The 6,949-nt window shown below is 44.9% G+C and overlaps 1 long non-coding RNA gene across 1 annotated transcript in view; it reads left to right on the top strand.

Moving 5' to 3' along the window:
- The first annotated feature begins 350 nt into the window (after positions 1 to 350).
- Positions 351 to 6,949, top strand: part of LOC135100332 (uncharacterized) — a 128,931-nt gene continuing 122,332 nt past the window's right edge. Inside the window, exon 1 of the long non-coding RNA XR_010268611.1 lies at positions 351 to 431. This is a non-coding gene — a long non-coding RNA (uncharacterized LOC135100332). The remainder of the gene's footprint in view (positions 432 to 6,949) is intronic.

The following is a 6,949-nucleotide window of genomic DNA, read 5'->3' on the forward strand; positions in this document are numbered from 1 at the left end:
TCTATGCACGTACATTCACCTAATACTGACTAGATTCACACTTACAGAACTGAAAAGATAAATATATACGAGAATTAAAAGATGTTCTATTTAATGTTATCGATACAAAATTCGTAAGGGTCTCTAATACTGTTTCTCCATTACCTTAATTTAGATGACACCTCCATGTCACCCCCACTACGCTCTCCCCATCACCCCCCTAGACGCTACCCCATCACGAATCCCCCCCCTAACCAACACTCAGGTGTCCTATCAGTGTCAGAGCAGGCAGGAACAGGAAACTAGGAGGAGCACACTAACTCGTCTGCAGAATCGTGTCTTTTTTTTTTTTTTTTTTTTTGTGATTTTACGTTGGTGATGACCAGAGAGGTGAGGCGCAGGAAGGCAAGACTGACCACGGAGCAGAGGGGAGAGGCGCGACCACGGGAGAGGTGAGGTTATAGTATTACGTTTTGGTGGACGAGGTGACGACGCCAGCGGACAGTGCAAATGGTGGGTGTCTACGGGTTGCCTGTCACAACCATCCACACAGGGATCATCCATACAGCTAGAGGCGCGTATAGCAAAATAGTTCTGAATTAATTAAATTAGACAAATTTATGGATAAAGAAAATAGTTGGAAATACGTAGGTAGGCATATTTCTTACAAGGACTGCCAGTAGTAGGCCTGAAGGCTTCTTAAAGCTATCCTTATTTTCATGTTCTCATGTTATTTTCTTTGATGTTCTTCTAATCAAGATATTGAGGATGTACCAGCGTCTTACTAAGTCATATACGAATAATGAATGTAAGGTTTTCACGTTATGTTTATTAGTTATCCTGTCCCGGGTTGGCGTGTGGCACTGAGGGGCTGTGGTGACGGATCTGAGGCCGGGGGGTGCGAGGAGACGGGCCTAGCATTGGTGCTGGCAGTTTCATAAATTCAAAAGGTCAGTGAATTTAAGGGAAGCCTAGGCTGTGCCAACTGCAATAACGAGTGGTAAAGAGGAAGAGGGGAAGAAGGAAGCGCTCGTTGAAGATGGTAATTCCAAGCTTATTCATTTCGTAACGTTAAAATAAAAGGCAACTATCGCTCTAATCAACGTAATATTTCCCACAACATTGCTCCTGCGTTTTACTTCATAAATATAAACACACACACACACACACACACACACACACACACACACACACACACTCCAAAATGAATCCAGAAAAGATAACCTTCAAAATAACCCCGAATAATAAGTAGGGAGGAGTTGCAGCCATCTTTGTTTTCAGCTTGTGTGCTGGTGCTAGATTGATGCTTGCCAGGATGCGCCCAGGGAGACCAGATGCCGCTCAAAAGGACCAGGAAGTGTTATAATCTTGGTGAGTGACGCACCCACCACTTGTAAACTTTGCCCAGTTTGTAGTTTCCTTTATACAGGCACCATCTTGTAGTACGCAGTCACTGTACGAGTATGTCTCTTTCGTTTTACGCAGTAGTAAAACAGTGCCTAAAAGTTTTGCTGTAGTAGCACCCACTTTAATTTAGGCCACGACCAGCCACTGTTTATATTACTGAGAGAGAGAGAGAGAGAGAGAGAGAGAGAGAGAGAGAGAGAGAGAGAGAGAGAGGGGGGGGCAGACGGAAGGGAGGGGGGTGTATGTTAAAGGTCATTAATACATAGTCCAATTAAATTCTTAATAGATGTCACTAGAAAACTCAAATCATTTAACCTCATTGCGTCCTTACCTCCATTATTTACCTCATTAATTCTTATTCTTCCCATCTCATTACATCATTTTCTCTATTCGTACTCCCCCCTTTCCTCTTCCTTCCTTCACTGTACATTATTTCTCTCTCTCCTCTCATTCTCCTTCCGGTAACTTTTGCTTTGATTAAATTTCAGTGATTCTGACGATTAAACTAACTTCCTTACGTGCTTTTGAAGGTTTTGAGTTAACCTGTTATCCATGTCTCTCACAAATCGCTTTTTCAAGAACAGGGCGGGTGACGAGTGCTGGTTGGCGGCCCCCGAGTACCGCGGTGAAGCCTTTTTCCGTCCCTCTTGAGGAGCAGGTGACGGTGCTGCCTGGGGGCGTGAGGGGATGTGGGGAGCAGTGCTGGTGGTAGTGTGAGGTTTAAAGGGACGATTTATTGTACAGAAGAATGGAGTGTGAGAGTGTAGGCGGGATGAAGGCTAACAAGTATAGAGGAAAGGGGTGGGGGAAGCTAACGAGTACTGGGGGAGAGGGAACACAGGCTCTGGGTAGGGAAGGCACACACGTACATACATACATACGCAGGGCTCATTGGAGTGGATTTTACCACATCTCTCGCTCTCCTCCTTACTCCCCCTCTCCGCTCCTCTCCCCACTTCTCCCTATATAACTACCTCCCTCCACCCTCCCCACCTTCCCTTCCTTCTCTTCCATGCCTTCCCCACCCCGTCCTTTTCTGCCTTCCCTACTCCTTCCTTTCCTGCTCCCCCTGTTTGCCTCTCACACGAAGTTCTCATCTCGCACAATAAAATAGGAAAGCCAAGAGGTGACTCAGCTTATTTTTCTTTTATTTATGATTATTCTTTTTATTGTATTATGATAAGGAAGGAGGAATTTCTGTAGTCTGTCGCTGCAACTCTCTCTCTCTCTCTCTCTCTCTCTCTCTCTCTCTCTCTCTCTCTCTCTCTCTCTCTCTCTCTCTCTCTCTCATCCACGATCTCAAGGCTCCGGGCGACATCTACTCTTTCCGTCCCTCCGTCCCCTTTACTTCGTCAGAATTAAGTCGCTGGGGTGACGGACGGAGCTGCCGCCAATAATCGTCCCGTCAATCGCTTGTGAAACCTCGTGTCACCTCTGATGGCGGCGGTGACGCGAGGCCAAGGGACCGGGTGGGGCCGCGCTCACCCTCTGACGAACGTGACGAATGGAAACTTTTATCACCAGCGAGAGGGAGAGAGGGAGAGGGAGGGAGGGAGAGTCACGATATGAGGCTACATCCCGAGGAGTCAGCAAGTTTTAAGTTGTTTTTGGCGCATTATTTCTCACCCTCAACAAGTTTTCCGCCATTAAGACCAGCTTTACATGACAATAATCCGCGCACTCTCCACCACCCGCCTTCTGGTACTTCTTCTGGATGGGAAAACACTACACACGGGCAGGGAGGGACGGGGAAGTGTTGGCACCCCCTCATACTTCCTTCTTTGCTGGGGAGGAGAGGCGGGGGGCGGATAGGGAAGGGGAAGGAGGATGCACTGGCCGGCTAAACAACTCAGCTGTGGTCCGCGGGCCATAATGCCCCGCGCCGGCCCTCGCTCACGTCCGCCTGTTGACTCTCGCACCCAGGCCTCCTCTGGGAAGAAAAGTCCCCTAAAAGGCAAAAACTCATCGCCACAATGCCTTTGGGGATTAAATGACTAAGTGGGATTTCGGTTACTGTTCGCTGGTGACACGACTCCTCGGATGGACGCTGCGAGTGAGAGGTGGTGTGTCTTCTGCCAGCCTGTCACTCTCCCGGCCTTCCCTCTCCCTCCCTCCCTCTCTCCCTGCCTCACCAGGGGCGTGTTTACATATGTTGCTTATAAAAAACTTTTCTTCCTTTTGTGGTCTGCCCTCGGCCTGTCCCTCAAGTCCCACCGTCCCTACTTGGCGTGATAAAGGCGGCGGTGGGGCGCGTCAGGTGCAGGCGGCGGTGGTGGTGGTGGTACTGGTGCTAGTAAGGTCGCCCGCCACCTGCGTCACTCGGCCTCCTCCCCGCAAGACCTTACCCCATGTTAACTAGAATACATGGCTTTCACAGGTGTTTGCTGCTGCTGTTCCTCTGTCTGTGTGTGTGTGTGTGTGTGTGTGTGTGTGTGTGTGTGTGTGTAGTAATTCGTGAACGATCCGTAGCACATACGTAATCACATGCGAATCTTTTGACAACCAAATTGTGTTCTCAAGTTGGAGGTACAATTGGAACTAATGTCTGAATTATGTTCGTCATCGTTTTCTTTAAATAACAAATTAAAAAATCTATATTTTCGTGTGTGTGTGTGTGTGTTCTTTAAAAGGTCGTCTTTAAAAAAAAGGTGACTGAAGCATCCTAGTCATAATGATTTTTTTATTACTTTATTAACAATTTTGGGATTTGGTGTGTGTATGTGTGTGTGTGTGTGTGTGTGTGTGTGATCATGAATATGCAATGTTTACCCGCTTGGCTGTGTACGGCTGGAAACACAACAGAATTATGGGCTTTACGTGACGCCAGAATGTGAAGCTAAATAATGAATTGGCACTAGGTGTTGTTGATTAGTACTTTTTATTTATATTTTTCGGTCGTTTAATAACCCGAGGCAGGGACAAGAGGCTTTAGGGAGGAGGAGGAGGAGGAGGCAGCAGCAACCGTGGGAGTCTGTCTCACTGGTTGTGGAAATTCCGTGTAATGTTTGTCACTCCGGTCTTCCCCTTCCTCCTCCTCCTCCTCCTCCTCCTCTTCCTCCTCCTCTTCCTCTTCCTCCACCACCCCTGGCTCCCTTCCTCCTCCTCCACCCCTGGCTCCCTTCCCCCTCCTCTTTCACAGCTAACACCTGCTGTTTTGCGTAAGTGACTACAAACACACACACACACACACACACACACACACACACACACATTATGCACATTCAGGCAGGCACTCCATACCCACACAAATGCATTTCAGACTCTCTCTCTCTCTCTCTCTCTCTCTCTCTCTCTCTCTCTCTCTCTCTCTCTCAGTACATTGAGACAAAAACTGTTTGCCTCGGCCGGCGCTAATGAGTTGCCAATTTCCCTCCTAACCAGAAGAACAACCATTGATTTCCTCCTTTCCACTCTCCTTCCTTCGTTTTCCTCCTCCCTCCATCTCTCCTTCCCTTCATTTTCCATCCCCTGCCTTCCACCCCCTCCCAACACACTCGAGCACCGGACGAGGCTGTGTAATGGGAAATGACGTGCCCGAAGGTATGTACGAAATCCCTCTCGTATCCTTTCATTGTTTTTCTTTAAGTTTCTTTTGCTGGCGTGACGAAGAGAAGGCAAATTATTATTGTTGTATTACGACTGTTATCATTTTAATTGTTATTATTAGCATCAGTATTGTCATTGTCTTTACGTGCTGCTGCTGCTGCTGCTGCTGCTGCTGCTGCTACAACTACTACTATTACCACTGTCATTGTGACGTCACGTATTGGCTTCCTTTAGCGGTAGTGGATTCACTTACAATTTTTTTCTTTTAAAGTGAACAACGTCATATTCACTGTTCCTTATATAATTTTTGTACGTTTATTATATATCCACTCTCCCTTACGTTGCTTTTCTCTTCATTTATATAATTTTCATTTTACGTTGTTATATAATTTTTCGTTCTTTACATTTATATATACTTCTTCCTTATTATATTAACCATACCTGGTTTTTGTCCATTTCATTCATATAACCTCTACCGTACTACATAATATATAAATTTTTTCCACTTATATCCACATTTTACCTTATTAGATATTTTCTCCTCCATTTTTCTATTCATTTACATGCTCCCTCATCCTTATCATACTATCCGTTTCCTGTTTTCATTTTCTTTTTCACTCTGTAACCCCTACCGTACCATGGTGTATTTTTTTTATCATGTAATCACCGTGTTGTTAAATCGCTGGCTGGTGGACGCCCCCCGGCCTGTGTAATTTAAGGATCCTTTTCTTCGTAATACTCGTTCATCATACACTCCCACGCCTCGCCTTCTTCGTCCTCGTCCTTGACCCACCCACTCCCCATCGTCTTGTCTCGACTTGCTTTGCCTTGCCTCACCTCACCTTGACTGGTCTTGACTTGTCTCGACTCGTACGCCGCTGCCTAATGTCTAGTGTCATTATCATAGTCGTCGTCATTGTTGTGGAAGGAATTGTGGTGGTGGTGATGGAAGTAGTGTTTGGTGACAGGAATATAGATTGTACGAAGGAAAAGGATGTTAAAGGTGATGCTGGTGATGGTGACTACATAGAAAGAGAAGGGATGGTGATGGGTGATGGTGTTTTTGTACAGTACCTACGTGGGAACATGGTTAATGATGGAAGAGGTAATGGTGGTGATGGTGCCCCTTTTTCTTCTTTCTCTGGATTATCGGCGGTGAGGTAGCATTTTTTTTTTTCACCGTACAAGGAAGGAATTGTCACAGGGAAAACCGTCACTAGTCCTCGTCGCCTCTCCTCTCCATCTCTCCTCACTATTGTTTTCCCTTTTGTTCGCCCCCGCTAGGCATTCCTTCCTCCCTCCCTCCCTATGTCGCGGTTTTGTGTTTGGATTCGTGCTCATGTATTCTTACAAGTGTTTTTTCATTAATGTGTTATCTTTGTTTTCTAATTTTAGTGCTAAGACTACTGTTGTTTTACATGTGCCTTATTAATGAATTTCTTCTTTCTGTTTCGTCTAAGTGCATTTTTTTTTTTTTGTGTGTGTGTGCGTGTTTTGCTAATGTTTAATTTATTTTGTATTTTTTTTGGCCTTTCGATCTTGTTTCAGTTCCGATGTTACATTTTATCGATTCTGATTTACATCCTACGTGATAATTTTCCTCTATATTTGGTCCATCTAATGATTATTTGTTGCAGTGATGTTCGTCGTGCTTGTGGTTTGTAAAGGTTGGTATTATTAACATGAAACATGAACTACTTCCATATATATTCCTTTTTATCTAGTCTTTTCTCTTTTCTTTTATCATCGGAGTATTTTTATTCAGGATATACGTTGATATACAATTAGTTTCTCTCTTTATTTATATATTCACTAAATTAAGCCTTGGTTTTATGAATACTAATTTGTTTACTTCACTTTCAAGTCTTTCCTATTTTTCTTACATTGCTCATGGCACAGCCTCGCTAAATGCCAAGGAAAAAATATTTGCGTGATGTGTATCTGAAAAATTCAACCTCGTCCCTCCCTTTTTAATTAACAACATAAATATTTGATCTCCTGCGGTGGTGGTATTTTA

This window comes from Scylla paramamosain, chromosome 5, assembly GCF_035594125.1.
Source record: "Scylla paramamosain isolate STU-SP2022 chromosome 5, ASM3559412v1, whole genome shotgun sequence".
NCBI classification, from domain to species: Eukaryota; Metazoa; Arthropoda; class Malacostraca; order Decapoda; family Portunidae; genus Scylla; species Scylla paramamosain.